Source organism: Schistocerca americana, chromosome 7 (genome assembly GCF_021461395.2).
Source record: "Schistocerca americana isolate TAMUIC-IGC-003095 chromosome 7, iqSchAmer2.1, whole genome shotgun sequence".
Taxonomy (NCBI): domain Eukaryota; kingdom Metazoa; phylum Arthropoda; class Insecta; order Orthoptera; family Acrididae; genus Schistocerca; species Schistocerca americana.
In genome coordinates this window covers 30043006-30061161 of record NC_060125.1, presented here as the reverse complement: position 1 = coordinate 30061161, position 18156 = coordinate 30043006, and positions in this window count along the sequence as shown.

The window sequence follows — 18156 nt, the reverse complement described above, 5'->3', positions numbered from 1 at the left end:
CCTAAGTCGGCATTGTACCTTTTGTATTTAATTCCGATGCAATTTCTGTGATTCATCGTCAATAAGAAGGTCCAAGGGATACAGTAAACCTGAAGTGAAGCATCGGAATCTGTAACTGGTGTCACAGGAATGGTTCAAAACATAGACAGTAAGAAGAGTCAGTCTTCTTTTACTTAAGTCGGCATTGTGCCTTTTCTATTGAATTCCGATGCAATTTCAGTGTTTCATCGTCAATAAGAAGGTCAGAGGGATACAGTAAACCTGAAGTGAAGCATCGGAATCTATAACTAGTGTCACAGGAATGGTTCAAAAGATAGTCAGTAAGAAGAGTCAGACTTCTTGTAAGTAAGTCGGCATTGTGCCTTTAGTATTTAATTCCGATGTAATTTCTGTGTTTCATCATCAATAAGAAGGTCAGAGGTATACAGTAAACCTGAAGTGAAGCATCGGAATCTATAACTAGTGTCACATGAACGGTTCAAAACATAGTCAGTAAGAAGAGTCAGTCTTTTTGTACTTAAGTCGGCATTGTGCCTTTTGTATTTAATTCCGACGCAATTTCTGTGTTTAATCGTCAATAAGAAGGTCAAAGGGATGCAGTAAACCTGAAGTGAAGCATCGGAATCTCTAACTAGTGTCACAGGATTGGTTCAAAACAAAGACAGTAAGAAGAGTCAGTCTTCTTGTACATAATTCGGCATTGTGCCTTTTTTATTTAATTCCGATGCAATTTCTGTGTTTCATCGTCAATAAGAAGGTCCAAGTGATACAGTAAACCTGAAGTGAAGCATCGGAATCCATAACTAGTGTCACAGGTATGGTTCAAAACATTGTCAGTAAGGAGAAACAGTCTCTTGTACTTAAGTCGGCTTTGTGCCCTTTGTATTTAATTCCGATGCAATTTCTATGTTTCATCGTCAATAAGAAGGTCCAAGGGATACAGTAAAACTGAAGTCAAACATCGGAATCTATAACTAGTGTCACAGGAATGGTTCAAAGCTTAGACAGTAGGAAGAGCCAGTCTTCTTATACTTAAGTCGGCATTGTCCCTTTTGTATTTAATTCCGATGCAATTTCTGTGTTTCATCGTCAATAAGAACGTCCAAGGGATACAGTAAACCTGAAGTTAAGCATCGGAATCCATAACTAGTGTCACAGGAATTGTTCAAAACCTTGTCAGTAAGAAGAGTCAGTCTCTTGTACTTAAGACGGCTTTGGGCCTTTTGTATTTAATTCCGATGCAATTTCTGTGTTTCATCGTCAATAAGAAGGTCCAAGGGATACAGTAAAACTGAAGTCAAGCATCGGAATCTATAACTAGTGTCACAGGAATGGTTCAAAACTTAGACAGTAGGAAGAGTCAGTCTTCTTGTACATAAGTCGGCATTGTGCCTTTTGTATTTAATTCCGATGCAATTTCTGTGTTTCAGCGTCAATAAGAACGTCCAAGGGATACAGTAAACCTGAAGTGAAGCATCGGAATCTATAACTAGTGTCACAGGAATGGATTGAAACATAGTCAGTATGAAGATACAGTCTTCTTGTACTTAAGTCGGCATTGTGCCTTTCGTATTTGATTCCGATGCAATTTCTGTGTTTCATCGTCAATAAGAAGGTCCAAGGGATACAGTATACCTGAAGTGAACCATCGGAATCTATAACTGGTGTCACAGGAATGGTCAGTAGGAAGAGTCAGTCTTCTTTTCCTTAAGACGGCATTGTGCATTTTGTATTTAATTCCGATGCAATTTCTGTGTTTCATCGTCAATAAGAAGGTCCAAGGGATTCAGTAAACCTGAAGTGAAGCATCGGAATCTATAACTAGTGTTACAGGAATGGTTCAAAGCATAGTCAGTAAGAAGTGTCGGTCTTCATGTACTTAAGTCGGCATTGTGCCTTTCGTATTTAATTCGGAGGCAATTTCTGTGTTTCAACGTCAATAAGAAGGTCCAAGGGATACAGTAAACCTGAAGTGAAGCATCGGAATTTGTAACTAGTGTCACAGAAAGGGTCAGTAAGAAGAGTCAGTCTTCTTATCCTTAAGTCGGCATTGTGCCTTTTGTATTTAATTCCGATGCAATTTCTGTGTTTCATCGTCAGTAAGAAGGTCCAAGCGATACAGTAAACCTGAAGTGAAGCATCGGAATCTATAACTAGTGTTACAGGAATGGTTCAAAACATACTCAGTAAGAAGTGTCGGTCTTCATGTGCTTAAGTCGGCTTTGTGCCTTTTGTATGTAATTCCGATTCAATTTCTGTGTTTCATCGTCAATAAGAAGGTCCAAGGGATACAGTAAACCTGAAGTGAAGCATCGGAATCTATAACTAGTGCACAGGAATGGTTGAAAACATTGTCAGTACGAAGTGTCGGTCTTCATGTACTTAAGTCGGAATTGTGCCTTTTGTATTTAACTCCGATGCAATTTCTGTGTTTCATCGTCGGTAAAAAGTTAAAAAGGGATACAGTAAACCTGAAGTGAAGCATCGGAATCTATAACTAGAGTCACAAGAATGGTCAGTAGAAAGAGTCAGGCTTCTTGCCCATAAGTCGGCATTGTGCCTTTTGTATTTAATTCCGATGCAATTTCTGTGTTTCATCGTAAATAAGAAGATCCAAGGGATACAGTAAACCTGAAGTGAAGCATCGGAATCTATAACTAGTGTCACAGGAATGGTTCAAAACATAGTCAGTAAGAAGTGTCGGTCTTCATGTACTTAAGTCGGCATTGTGCCTTTTGTATTTAATTCCGATGCAATTTCTGTGTTTCATCGTCAATAAGAAGGTCCAAGGGATACAGTAAACCTGAAGTGAAGCATCGGAATCTATAACTAGTGTCACAGGAATGGTCAGTAAGAAGAGTCAGTCTTCTTGTCCTTAAGTCGGCATTGTGCCTTTTGTATTTAATTCCGATGCAATTTCTGTATTTCATCGTCAATAAGAAGGTCCAAGGGATACAGTAAACCTGAAGTGAAGCATCGGAATCTATAACTAGTGTTACAGGAATGGTTCAAAACATAGTCAGGAAGAAGTATCGGTCTTCATGTACTTAAGTCGGCATTATGCCTTTTGTATTTAATTCCGATGCAATTTCTGTGTTTCATCGTCACTAAGATGGTCCAAGGGATACAGTAAACCTGAAGTGAAGCATCGGAATCTATAACTAGTGTTACAGGTATGGTTCAAAACATAGTCAGTAAGAAGTGTCGGTCTTCATGTACTTAAGTCGGCATTGTGCCTTTTGTATTTAATTCCGATGCAATTTCTGTATTTCATCGTCAATAAGAAAGTCCAAGGGATACATTAAACCTGAACTGAAGAATCGGAATCTATAACTAGTGTCACAGAAAGGGTCAGTAGGAAGAGTCAGTCTTCTTGTGCTTAAATCGGCATTGTGCCTTTTGTATTTAATTCCGATGCAATTTCTGTGTTTCATCGTCAATAAGAAGGTCCAAGCGATACAGTAAACCTGAAGTGAAGCATCGGAATCTATAACTAGTGTTACAGGAATGGTTCAAAACATAGTCAGTAAGAAGTGTCGGCCTTCATAAACTTAAGTCGGCATTGTGCTTTTGTATTTAATTCCGAAGCAATTTCTGTGTTTCATCGTCAATAAGAAGGTCCAAGGGATACAGTAAACCTTGAGTGTAGCATCGGAATCTATAACTGGTGTCCCAGGAATGGTTCAGAACACAGTCAGTAAGAAGTGTCGGTCTTTATGTACCTAAGTCGGCATTGTACCTTTTGTATTTAATTCCGATGCAATTTCTGTGCTTCATCGTCAATAAGAAGGTCCAAGGGATACAGTAAACCTGAAGTGAAGCAACGGAATCTATAACTAGCGTCACAGGAATGGTTCAAAACATAGTCAGTAAGAAGTGTCGGTCTTCATGTTTTAAGTCGGCATTCTGCCTTTTGTATTTAAATCCGATGCTATTTCTGTGTTTCATCGTCAATAAGGAGGTCCAAGGGATACAGTAAATCTGAAGTCAAACATCGGAATCTATAACTAGTGTCACAGGAATGGTTCAAAACATAGACAGTAAGAAGAGTCAGTCTTCTTTTACTTAAGTCGGCATTGTGCCTTTTCTATTGAATTCCGATGCAATTTCAGTGTTTCATCGTCAATAAGAAGGTCAGAGGGATACAGTAAACCTGAAGTGAAGCATCGGAATCTATAACTAGTGTCACAGGAATGGTTCAAAAGATAGTCAGTAAGAAGAGTCAGACTTCTTGTAATTAAGTCGGCATTGTGCTTTTAGTATTTAATTCCGATGCAATTCCTGTGTTTCATCATCAATAAGAAGGTCAGAGGGATACAGTAAACCTGAAGTGAAGCATCGGAATCTATGACTAGTGTCACATGACCGGTTCAAAACATAGTCAGTAAGAAGAGTCAGTCTTTTTGTACTTAAGTCGGCATTGTGCCCTTTTTATTTAATTCCGACGCAATTTCTGTGTTAAATCGTCAATAAGAATGTCAAAGGGATGCAGTAAACCTGAAGTGAAGCATCGGAATCTCTAACTAGTGTCACAGGATTGGTTCAAAACAAAGACAGTTCGAAGAGTCAGTCTTCTTGTACTTAATTCGGCATTGTGCCTTTTTTATTTAATTCCGATGCAATTTCTGTGTTTCATCGTCAATAAGAAGGTCCAAGGGATACAGTAAACCTGAAGTGAAGCATCGGAATCCATAACTAGTGTCACAGGTATGGTTCAAAACATTGTCAGTAAGGAGAGTCAGTCTCATGTACTTAAGTCGGCTTTGTGCCCTTTGTATTTAATTCCGATGAAATTTCTATGTTTCATCGTCAATAAGAAGGTCCAAGGGATACAGTAAAACTGAGGTCAAACATCGGAATCTATAACTAGTGTCACAGGAATGGTTCAAAGCTTAGACAGTAGGAAGAGCCAGTCTTCTTGTACTTAAGTCGGCATTGTGCCTTTTGATTTTAATTCCGATGCAATTTCTGTGTTTCAACGTCAATAAGAACGTCCAAGGGATACAGTAAACCTGAAGTGAAGCATCGGAATCCATAACTAGTGTCACAGGAATGGTTCAAAACCTTGTCAGTAAGAAGAGTCAGTCTCTTGTACTTAAGACGGCATTGGGCCTTTTGTATTTAATTCCGATGCAATTTCTGTGTTTCATCGTCAATAAGAAGGTCCAAGGGATACAGTAAAACTGAAGTCAAGCATCGGAATCTATAACTAGTGTCACAGGAATGGTTCAAAACATAGACAGTAGGAAGAGTCAGTCTTCTTGTACATAAGTCGGCATTGTGCCTTTTGTATTTAATTCCGATGCAATTTCTGTGTTTCATCGTCAATACGAACGTCCAAGGGATACAGTAAACCTGAAGTGAAGCATCGGAATCTATAACTAGTGTCACAGGAATGGATTAAAACATAGTCAGTAAGAAGATACAGTCCTCTTGTACTTAAGTCGCCATTGTGCCTTTCGTATTTGATTCCGATGCAATTTCTGTGTTTCATCGTCAATAAGAAGGTCCAAGGGATACAGTATACCTGAAGTGAACCATCGGAATCTATAACTAGTGTCACAGGAATGGTCAGCAGGAAGAGTCAGTCTTCTTGTCCTTAAGACGGCATTGTGCATTTTGTATTTAATTCCGACGCAATTTCTGTGTTTCATCGTCAATAAGAAGCTCCAAGGGATTCAGTAAACCTGAAGTGAAGCATCGGAATCTATAACTAGTGTTACAGGAATGGTTCAAAGCATAGTCAGTAAGAAGTGTCGGTCTTCATGTACTTAGGTCGGCATTGTGCCTTTCGTATTTAATTCGGATGCAATTTCTGTGTTTCATCGTCAATAAGAAGGTCCAAGGGATACAGTAAACCTGAAGTGAAGCATCGGAATTTGTAACTACTGTCACAGAAAGGGTCAGTAAGAAGAGTCAGTCTTCTTATCCTTAAGTCGGCATTGTGCCTTTTGTATTTAATTCCGATGCAATTTCTGTGTTTCATCGTCAGTAAGAAGGTCCAAGCGATACAGTAAACCTGAAGTGAAGCATCGGAATCTATAACTAGTGTTACAGGAATGGTTCAAAACATACTCACTAAGAAGTGTCGGTCTTCATGTACTTAAGTCGGCTTTGTGCCTTTTGTATGTAATTCCGATGCAATTTCTGTGTTTCATCGTCAATAAGAAGGTCCAAGGAATACAGTAATCCTGGAGTGAAGCATCGGAATCTATAACTAGTGTCACAGGAATGGTTGAAAACATTGTCAGTACGAAGTGTCGGTCTTCATGTACTTAAGTCGGAATTGTGCCTTTTGTATTTAATTCCGATGCAATTTCTGTGTTTCATCGTCGGTAAAAAGGTCCAAGGGATACAGTAAACCTGAAGTGAAGCATCGGAATCTATAACTAGAGTCAAAAGAATGGTCAGTAGAAAGAGTCAGGCTTCTTGCCCATAAGTCGGCATTGTGCCTTTTGTATTTAATTCCGATGCAATTTCTGTGTTTCATCGTAAATAAGAAGATCCAAGGGATACAGTAAACCTGAAGTGAAGCATCGGAATCTATAACTAGTGTCACAGGAATGGTTCAAAACATAGTCAGTAAGAAGTGTCGGTCTTCATGTACTTAAGTCGGCATTGTGAATTTTGTATTTAATTCCGATGCATTTCTTTGTTTCATCGTCAATAAGAAGGTCCAAGGGATACAGTAATCCTGAAGTGAAGCATCGGAATCTATAACTAGTGTCACAGGAATGGTCAGCAAGAAGAGTCAGTCTTCTTGTCCTTAAGTCGGCATTGTGCCTTTTGTATTTAATTCCGATGCAATTTCTGTATTTCATCGTCAATAAGAAGGTCCAAGGGATACAGTAAACCTTAAGTGAAGCATCGGAATCTATAACTAGTGTTACAGGAATGGTTCAAAACATAGTCAGGAAGAAGTGTCGGTCTTCATGTACTTAAGTCGGCATTGTGCCTTTTGTATTTAATTCCGATGCAATTTCTGTGTTTCATCGTCACTAAGATGGTCCAAGGGATACAGTAAACCTGAAGTGAAGCATCGGAATCTATAACTAGTGTTACAGGTATGGTTCAAAACATAGTCAGTAAGAAGTGTCGGTCTTCATGTACTTAAGTCGGCATTGTGCCTTTTGTATTTAATTCCGATGCAATTTCTGTATTTCATCGTCAATAAGAAGGTCCAAGGGATACATTAAACCTGAACTGAAGCATCGGAATCTATAACTAGTGTCACAGAAAGGGTCAGTAGGAAGAGTCAGTCTTCTTGTCCTTAAGTCGGCATTGTGCCTTTTGTATTTAATTCCGATGCAATTTCTGTGTTTCATCGTCAATAAGAAGGTCCAAGCGATACAGTAAACCTGAAGTGAAGCATCGGAATCTATAACTAGTGTTACAGGAATGGTTCAAAACATAGTCAGTAAGAAGTGTCGGCCTTCATAAACTTAAGTCGGCATTGTGCTTTTGTATTTAGTTCCGAAGCAATTTCTGTGTTTCATCGTCAATAAGAAGGTCCAAGGGATACAGTAAACCTTGAGTGAAGCATCGGAATCTATAACTGGTGTCCCAGGAATGGTTCAAAACATAGTCAGTAAGAAGTGTCGGTCTTCATGTACCTAAGTCGGCATTGTACCTTTTGTATTTAATTCCGATGCAATTTCTGTGCTTCATCGTCAATAAGAAGGTCCAAGGGATACAGTAAACCTGAAGTGAAGCATCGGAATCTATAACTAGTGTCACAGGAATGGTTCAAAACATAGTCAGTAAGAAGTGTCGGTCTTCATGTTTTAAGTCTGCATTGTGCCTTTTGTATTTAAATCCGATGCCATTTCTGTGTTTCATCGTCAATAAGGAGGTCCAAGGGATACAGTAAAACTGAAGTCAAACATCGGAAACTATAACTAGTGTCACAGGAATGGTTAAAAACATAGCCAGTAAGAAGAGTCAGTCTTCTTTTACTTAAGTCGGCATCGTGCATTTTCTATTGAATTCCGATGCAATTTCAGTGTTTCATCGTCAATAAGTAGGTCAGAGGGATACAGTAAACCTGAAGTGAAGCATCGGAATCTATAACTAGTGTCACAGGAATGGTTCAAAAGATAGTCAGTAAGAAGAGTCAGACTTCTTGTAATTAAGTCGGCATTGTGCCTTTAGTATTTAATTCCGATGCGATTTCTGTGTTTCATCATCAATAAGAAGGTCAGAGGGATACAGTAAACCTGAAGTGAAGCATCGGAATCTATGACTAGTGTCACATGAACGGTTCAAAACATAGTCAGTAAGAAGAGTCAGTCTTTTTGTACTTAAGTCGGCATTGTGCCTTTTTTATTTAATTCCGACGCTATTTCTGTGTTAAATCGTCAATAAGAAGGTCAAAGGGATGCAGTAAACCTGAAGTGAAGCATCGGAATCTCTAACTAGTGTCACAGGATTGGTTCAAAACAAAGACAGTAAGAAGAGTCAGTCTTCTTGTACTTATGTCGGAATTGTGCCTTTTGTATTTAATTCCGATGCAATTTCTGTGTTTCATCGTCAATAAGAAGGTCCAAGCGATACAGTAAACCTGAAGTGAAGCATCGGAATCTATAACTAGTGTTACAGGAATGGTTCAAAACATAGTCAGTAAGAAGTGTCGGCCTTCATAAACTTAAGTCGGCATTGTGCTTTTGTATTTAATTCCGAAGCAATTTCTGTGTTTCATCGTCAATAAGAAGGTTCAAGCGATACAGTAATCCTGAAGTGAAGCATCGGAATCTATAACTAGTGTCACAGGAATGGTCAGCAAGAAGAGTCAGTCTTCTTGTCCTTAAGTCGGCATTGTGCCTTTTGTATTTAATTCCGATGCAATTTCTGTATTTCATCGTCAATAAGAAGGTCCAAGGGATACAGTAAACCTTAAGTGAAGCATCGGAATCTATAACTAGTGTTACAGGAATGGTTCAAAACATAGTCAGGAAGAAGTGTCGGTCTTCATGTACTTAAGTCGGCATTGTGCCTTTTGTATTTAATTCCGATGCAATTTCTGTGTTTCATCGTCACTAAGATGGTCCAAGGGATACAGTAAACCTGAAGTGAAGCATCGGAATCTATAACTAGTGTTACAGGTATGGTTCAAAACATAGTCAGTAAGAAGTGTCGGTCTTCATGTACTTAAGTCGGCATTGTGCCTTTTGTATTTAATTCCGATGCAATTTCTGTATTTCATCGTCAATAAGAAGGTCGAAGGGATACATTAAACCTAAACTGAAGCATCGGAATCTATAACTAGTGTCACAGAAAGGGTCAGTAGGAAGAGTCAGTCTTCTTGTCCTTAAGTCGGCATTGTGCCTTTTGTATTTAATTCCGATGCAATTTCTGTGTTTCATCGTCAATAAGAAGGTCCAAGCGATACAGTAAACCTGAAGTAAAGCATCGGAATCTATAACTAGTGTTACAGGAATGGTTCAAAACATAGTCAGTAAGAAGTGTCGGCCTTCATAAACTTAAGTCGGCATTGTGCTTTTGTATTTAATTCCGAAGCAATTTCTGTGTTTCATCGTCAATAAGAAGGTCCAAGGGATACAGTAAACCTTGAGTGAAGCATCGGAATCTATAACTGGTGTCCCAGGAATGGTTCAAAACATAGTCAGTAAGAAGTGTCGGTCTTCATGTACCTAAGTCGGCATTGTACCTTTTGTATTTAATTCCGATGCAATTTCTGTGCTTCATCGTCAATAAGAAGGTCCAAGGGATACAGTAAACCTGAAGTGAAGCATCGGAATCTATAACTAGTGTCACAGGAATGGTTCAAAACATAGTCAGTAAGAAGTGTCGGTCTTCATGTTTTAAGTCGGCATTGTGCCTTTTGTATTTAAATCCGATGCCATTTCTGTGTTTCATCGTCAATAAGGAGGTCCAAGGGATACAGTAAAACTGAAGTCAAACATCGGAATCTATAACTAGTGTCACAGGAATGGTTCAAAACATAGCCAGTAAGAAGAGTCAGTCTTCTTTTACTTAAGTCGGCATCGTGCCTTTTCTATTGAATTCCGATGCAATTTCAGTGTTTCATCGTCAATAAGTAGGTCAGAGGGATACAGTAAACCTGAAGTGAAGCATCGGAATCTATAACTAGTGTCACAGGAATGGTTCAAAAGATAGTCAGTAAGAAGAGTCAGACTTCTTGTAATTAAGTCGGCATTGTGCCTTTAGTATTTAATTCCGATGCAATTTCTGTGTTTCATCATCAATAAGAAGGTCAGAGGGATACAGTAAACCTGAAGTGAAGCATCGGAATCTATGACTAGTGTCACATGAACGGTTCAAAACATAGTCAGTAAGAAGAGTCAGTCTTTTTGTACTTAAGTCGGCATTGTGCCTTTTTTATTTAATTCCGACGCTATTTCTGTGTTAAATCGTCAATAAGAAGGTCAAAGGGATGCAGTAAACCTGAAGTGAAGCATCGGAATCTCTAACTGGTGTCACAGGATTGGTTCAAAACAAAGACAGTAAGAAGAGTCAGTCTTCTTGTACTTATGTCGGAATTGTGCCTTTTGTATTTAATTCCGATGCTATTTCTGGGTTTCATCGTCAATAAGATCGTCCAAGGGATACAGTAAACCTGAAGTGAAGCATCGGAATCTATAACTAGTGTCACAGGAATGGTTCAAAACCTTGTCAGTAAGAAGAGTCAGTCTCTTGTACTTAAGACGGCTTTAGGCCTTTTGTATTTAATTCCGATGCAAGTTCTGTGTTTCATCGTCAATAAGAAGGTCCAAGGGATTCAGTAAACCTGAAGTGAAGCATCGGAATCTATAACTAGTGTTACAGGAATGGTTCAAAGCATAGTCAGTAAGAAGTGTCGGTCTTCATGTACTTAAGTCGGCATTGTGCCTTTCGTATTTAATTCGGATGCTATTTCTGTGTTTCATCGTCAATAAGAAGGTCCAAGGGATACAGGAAACCTGGAGTGAAGCATCGGAATCTATTACTATTGTCACAGGAATTATTCAGATCTTAGTCAGTAAGAAGTGTCGGTCTTCATGTCCTTAAGTCGGCATTGTGCCTTTTGTATTTAATTCCAATGCATTTTCTGTGTTTCATCGTCAATAAGAAGGGCCCAGGGATACAGTAAACTTGAAGTGTAGCATCGGAATCTATAACTCGTGTCACAGAAATGGTTCAAAACATTGTCAGTAAGAAGTGTCGGTCTTCATGTACTTAAGTCGGCATTGTGTCTTTTGTAATTAATTCCGATGCAATTTCTGTCTTTCATCGTCAATAAGAAGGTCCAAGGGATACATTAAACCTGAACTGAAGCATCGGAATCTATAACTAGTGTCACAGAAAGGGTCAGTAGGAAGAGTCAGTCTTCTTGTCCTTAAGTCGGCATTGTGCCTTTTGTATTTAATTCCGATGCAATTTCTGTGTTTCATCGTCAATAAGGAGGTCCAAGCGATACAGTAAACCTGAAGTGAAGCATCGGAATCTATAACTAGTGTTACAGGAATGGTTCAAAACATAGTCAGTAAGAAGTGTCGGCCTTCATAAACTTAAGTCGGCATTGTGCTTTTGTATTTAATTCCGAAGCAATTTCTGTGTTTCTTCGTCAATGAGAAGGTCCAAGGGATACAGTAAACCTTGAGTGAAGCATCGGAATCTATAACTGGTGTCCCAGGAATGGTTCAAAACATAGTCAGTAGGAAGAGTCAGTCTTCTTGTACTTAAGTCGGCATTGTGCCTTTTGTATTTAAATCCGATGCTATTTCTGTGTTTCATCGTCAATAAGGAGGTCCAACGGATACAGTAAAACTGAAGTCAAACATCGGAATCTATAACTGGTGTCACAGGAATGGTTCAAAACATAGACAGTAAGAGGAGTCAGACTTCTTTTACTTAAGTCGGCATTGTGCCTTTTCTATTGAATTTCGATGCAATTTCTGTGTTTCATCGTCAATAAGAACGTCCAAGGGATACAGTAAACCTGACGTGAAGCATCGGAATCTATAACTAGTGTCACAGGAATGGTTCAAAACCTTGTCAATAAGAAGAGTCAGTCTCTTGTACTTAAGACGGCTTTGGGCCTTTTGTATTTAATTCCGATGCAATTTCTGTGTTTCATCGTCAATAAGAACGTCCAAGGGATACAGTAAACCTGAAGTGAAGCATCGGAATCTTTAACTAGTGTCACAGGAATGGTTCAAAACCTTGTCAGTAAGAAGAGTCAGTCTCTTGTACTTAAGACGGCTTTAGGCCTTTTGTATTTAATTCCGACGCAATTTCTGTGTTAAATTGTCAATAAGAAGATCAAAGGGATGCAGTAAACCTAAAGTGAGGCATCGGAATCTCTAACTAGTGTCACAGGATTGGTTCAAAACAAAGACAGTAAGAAGAGTCAGTCTTCTTGTACTTAAGTCGGCATTGTGCCTTTTGTATTTAATTTCGATGCAATTTCTGTGTTTCATCGTCAATAAGAACGTCCAAGGGATACAGTAAACCTGAAGTGAAGCATCGGAATCTATAACTAGTGTCACAGGAATGGTTCAAAACCTTGTCAATAAGAAGAGTCAGTCTCTTGTACTTAAGACGGCTTTGGGCCTTTTGTATTTAATTCCGATGCAATTTCTGTGTTTCATCGTCAATAAGATGGTCCAAGGGATACAGTAAAACATAAGTCAACCATCGGAATCTATAACTAGTGTCACAGGAATGGTTCAAAACTTAGACAGTAGGAAGAGTCAGTCTTCTTGTACTTAAGTCGGCATTGTGCCTTTTGTATTTAATTCCGATGCAATTTCTGTGTTTCATCGTCAATAAGAACGTCCAAGGGATACAGTAAACCTGAAGTGAAGCATCGGAATCTATAACTAGTGTCACAGGAATGGATTAAAACATAGTCAGTAAGAAGATACAGTCCTCTTGTACTTAAGTCGGCATTGTGCCTTTCGTATTTGACTCCGATGCAATTTCTGTGTTTCATCGTCAATAAGAAGGTCCAAGGGATACAGTATACCTGAAGTGAAGCATCGGAATCTACAACTAGTGTCACAGGAATGGTCAGTAGGAAGAGTCAGTCTTCTTGTCCTTAAGACGGCATTGTGCATTTTGTATTTAATTCCGATGCAATTTCTGTGTTTCATCGTCAATAAGAAGGTCCAAGCGATTCAGTAAACCTAAAGTGAAGCATCGGAATCTATAACTAGTGTTACAGGAATGGTTCGAAGCATAGTCAGTAAGAAGTGTCGGTCTTCATGTACTTAAGTCGGCATTGTGCCTTTCGTATTTAATTCGGATGCAATTTCTGTGTTTCATCGTCAATAAGAAGGTCCAAGGGATACAGTAAACCTGGAGTGAAGCATCGGAATCTATTACTAGTGTCACAGGAATGGTTCAGAACTTAGTCAGTAAGAAGTGTCGGTCTTCATGTCCTTAAGTCGGCATTGTGCCTTTTGTATTTAATTCCAATGCATTTTCTGTGTTTCATCGTCAATAAGAAGGGCCCAGGGATACAGTAAACTTGAAGTGTAGCATCGGAATCTATAACTCGTGTCACAGGAATGGTTCAAAACATTGTCAGTAAGAAGTGTCGGTCTTCATGTACTTAAGTCGGCATTGTGTCTTTTGAAATTAATTCCGATCCAATTTCTGTGTTTCATCGTCAATAAGAAGGTCCGAGGGATACAGTAAACCTGAAGTGAAGCATCGGAATCTATAACTAGTGTCACAGGAATGGTCAGTAGGAAGAGTCAGTCATCTTGTCCTTAAGTCGGCATTGTGCCTTTTGTATTTAATTCCGATGCAATTTCTGTGTTTCATCGTCAATAAGACTTTCCAAGGGATACAGTAAACCTGAAGTGAAGCATCGGAATCTATAACTAGTGTCACAGGAATGGTTCAAAACATAGTCAGTAAGAAGTGTCGGTCTTCATGTACTTAAGTCGGCATTGTGCCTTTTGTATTTAATTCCTATGCAATTTCTGTGTTTCATCGTCAATAAGAAGGTCCAAGGGATACAGTAAACCTTGAGTGAAGCATCGGAATCTATAACTAGTGACTCAGGAATGGTTCAAAACATAGTCAGTAAGAAGTGTCGGTCTTTATGTACTTAAGTCGGCATTGTGCCCTTTGTTTTTAATTCCGATGCAATTTCTGTGTTTCATCGTCAATAAGAACGTCCAAGGGATACAGTAAACCTGAAGTGAAGCATCGGAATCTATAACTAGTGTCACAGAAAGGGTCAGTAGGAAGAGTCAGTCTTCTTGTCCTTAAGTCGGCATTGTGCTTTTTTTATTTAATTCTGACGCAATTTCTGTGTTTCATCGTCAATAAGAAGGTCCAAGGGATACAGTAAACCTGAAGTGAAGCATCGGAATCTATGACTAGTGTTACAGGAATGGTTCAAAGCATAGTCAGTAAGAAATGTCGGTCTTCACAAACTTAAGTCGGCATTGTGCCTTTTGTATTTAAATCCGATGCTATTTCTGTGTTTCATCGTCAATAAGGAGGTCCAAGGGATACAGTAAAACTGAAGTCAAACATCGGAATCTACACTCCTGGAAATTGAAATAAGAACACCGTGAATTCATTGTCCCAGGAAGGGGAAACTTTATTGACGCATTCCTGTGGTCAGATACATCACATGATCATACTGACAGAACCACAGGCACATAGACACAGGCAACAGAGCATGCACAATGTCGGCACTAGTACAGTGTATATCCACATTTCGCAGCAATGCAGGCTGCTATTCTCCCATGGAGACGATCGTAGAGATGCTGGATGTAGTTCTGTGGAACGGCTTGCCATGCCATTTCCACCTGGCGCCTCAGTTGGACCAGCGTTCGTGCTGGACGTGCAGACCGCGTGAGACGACGCTTCATCCAGTCCCAAACATGCTCAATGGGGGACAGATCCGGAGATCTTGCTGGTCAGGGTAGTTTACTTACACCTTCTAGAGCACGTTGGGTGGCAGGGGATACATGCGGACGAGCATTTTCCTGTTGGAACAGCAAGTTCCCTTGCTGGTCTAGGAATGGTAGAACGATGGGTTCGATGACGGTTTGGACGTACCGTGCACTATTCAGTGTCCCCTCGACGATCACCAGTGGTGTACGGCCAGTGTAGGAGATCGCTCCCCACACCATGATGCCGGGTGTTGGCCCTGTGTGCCTCGGTCGTATGCAGTCCTGATTGTGGCACTCACCTGCACGGCGCCAAACACGCATACGACCATCATTGGCACCAAGGCAGAAGCGACTCTCATCGCTGAAGACGACACGTCTCCATTCGTCCCTCCATTGACGCCTGTCGCGACACCACTGGAGGCGGGCTGCACGATGTTGGGGCGTGAGCGGAATACGGCCTAACGGTGTGCGGGACCGTAGCCCAGCTTCATGGAGACGGTTGCGAATGGTCCTCGCCGATACCCCAGGAGCAACAGTGTCCCTAATTTGCTGGGAAGTGGCGGTGCGGTCCCCTACGGCACTGCGTAGGATCCTACGTTCTTGGCGTGCATCCGTGCGTCGCTGCGGTCCGGTCCCAGGTCGACGGGCACGTGCACCTTCCGCCGACCACTGGCGACAACATCGATGTACTGTGGAGAACTCACGCCACACGTGTTGAGCAATTCGGCAGTACGTCCACCCGGCCTCCCGCATGCCCACTATACGCCCTCGCTCAAAGTCCGTCAACTGCACATACGGTTCACGTCCACGCTGTCGCGGCATGCTACCAGTGTTAAAGACTGCGATGGAGCTCCGAATGCCACGGCAAACTGGCTGGCACTGACGGCGGCGGTGCACAAATGCTGCGCAGCTAGCGCCATTCGACGGCCAACACCGCGGTTCCTGGTGTGTCCGCTGTGCCGTGCGTGTGATCATTGCTTGTACAGCCCTCTCGCAGTGTCCGGAGCAAGTATGGTGGGTCTGACACACCGGTATCAAAGTGTTCTTTTTTCCATTTCCAGGAGAGTATAACTAGTGTCACAGGAATGGTTCAAAACATAGACAGTAAGAAGAGTCAGTCGCCTTTTACTTAAGTCGGCATTGTGCCTTACCTATTGAATTCCGATGCAATTTCAGTGTTTCATCGTCAATAAGAAGGTCAGAGGGATACAGTAAACGTGAAGTGAAGCATCGGAATCTATAACTAGTGTCACAGGAATGGTTCAAAAGATAGTCAGTAAGAAGAGTCAGACTTCTTGTAATTAAGTCGGCATTGTGCCTTTAGTATTTTATTCCGATGCAATTTCTGTGTTTCATCATCAATAAGAAGGTCAGAGGGATACAGTAAACCTGAAGTGAAGCGTCGGAATCTATAACTAGTGTCACATGAACGGTTCAAAACATAGTCAGTAAGAAGAGTCAGTCTTTTTGTACTTAAGTCGGCATTGTGCCTTTTGTATTTAATTCCGACGCAATTTCTGTGTTTAATCGTCAATAAGAGAGTCAAAGGGATGCAGAAAACCTGAAGTGAAGATTCGGAATGTCTAACTAGTGTCACAGGATTGGTTCAAAACAAAGACAGTAAGAAGAGTCAGTCTTCTTGTACTTAAGTCGGCATTGTGCCTTTTGTATTTAATTCCGATGCAATTTCTGTGTTTCATCGTCAATAAGAAGGTCCAAGGGATACAGTAAACCTGAAGTGAAGCATCGGAATCTATAACTAGTGTCACAGGTATGGTTCAAAACATTGTCAGTAAGGAGAGTCAGTCTCTTGTACTTAAGTCGGCTTTGTGCCTTTTGTATTTAATTCCGATGCAATTTCTGTGTTTCATCGTCAATAAGAAGGTCCAAGGGATACAGTAAAACTGAAGTCAAACATCGGAATCTATAACTAGTGTCACAGGAATGGTTCAAAGCTTAGACAGTAGGAAGAGTCAGTCTTCTTGTACTTAAGTCGGCATTGTGCCTTTTGTATTTAATTCCGATGCAATTTCTGTGTTTCATCGTCAATAAGAACGTCCAAGGGATACAGTAATCCTGAAGTGAAGCTTCGGAATCTATAACTAGTGTCACAGGAATGGTTCAAAACATTGTCAGTAAGAAGAGTCAGTCTCTTGTACTTAAGACGGCTTTGTGCCTTTTCTATTTAATTCCGATGCAATTTCTGTGTTTCATCGTCAATAAGAAGGTCCAAGGAAAACTGTAAAACTGAAGTCAAGCATCGGAATCTATAACTAGTGTCACAGGAATGGTTCAAAACTTAGACAGTAGGAAGAGTCAGTCTTCTTGTACTTAAGTCGGCATTGTGCCTTTTGTATTTAATTCCGATGCAATTTCTGTGATTCATCGTCAATAAGAACGTCCAAGAAATACAGTAAACCTGAAGTGAAGCATCGGAATCTATAACTAGTGTCACAGGAATGGATTAAAACATAGTCAGTAAGAAGATACAGTCTTCTTGTACTTAAGTCAGCATTGTGCCTTTCGTATTTGATTCCGATGCAATTTCTGCGTTTCATCGTCAATAAGAAGGTCCAAGGGATACAGTATACCTGAAGTGAAGCATCGGAATCTATAACTAGTGTCACAGGAATGGTCAGTAGGAAGAGTCAGTCTTCTTGTCCTTAAGACGGCATTGTGCCTTTTGTATTTAATTCCAATGCAATTTCTGTGTTTCATCGTCAATAAGAAGGTCCAAGGGATACAGTAAACCTGAAGTGAAGCATCGGAATCTATAACTAGTGTTACAGGAATGATTCAAAGCATAGTCAGTAAGAAGTGTCGGTCTTCATGTACTTAAGTCGGCATTGCGCCTTTCGTATTTAATTCGGATGCAATTTCTGTGTTTCATCGTCAATAAGAAGGTCCAAGGGACACAGTAATTCTGGAGTGAAGCATCGGAATCTATTACTAGTGTCACAGGAATGGTTCAGAACGTAGTCAGTAAGAAGTGTCGGTCTTCATGTCCTTAAGTCGTCATTGTGCCTTTTGTATTAAATTCCAATGCATTTTCTGTGTTTCATCATCAATAAGAAGGTCCCAGGGATACAGTAAACTTGAAGTGTAGCATCGGAATCTACAACTAGTGTCACAGGACTGGTTCAATACATTGTCAGTAAGAAGTGTCGGTCTTCATGTACTTAAGTCGGCATTGTGCCTTTTGTATTTAATTCCGATGCAATTTCTGTGTTTCATCGTCAATAAGAAGGTCCAAGGGATACAGTAAACCTGAAGTGAA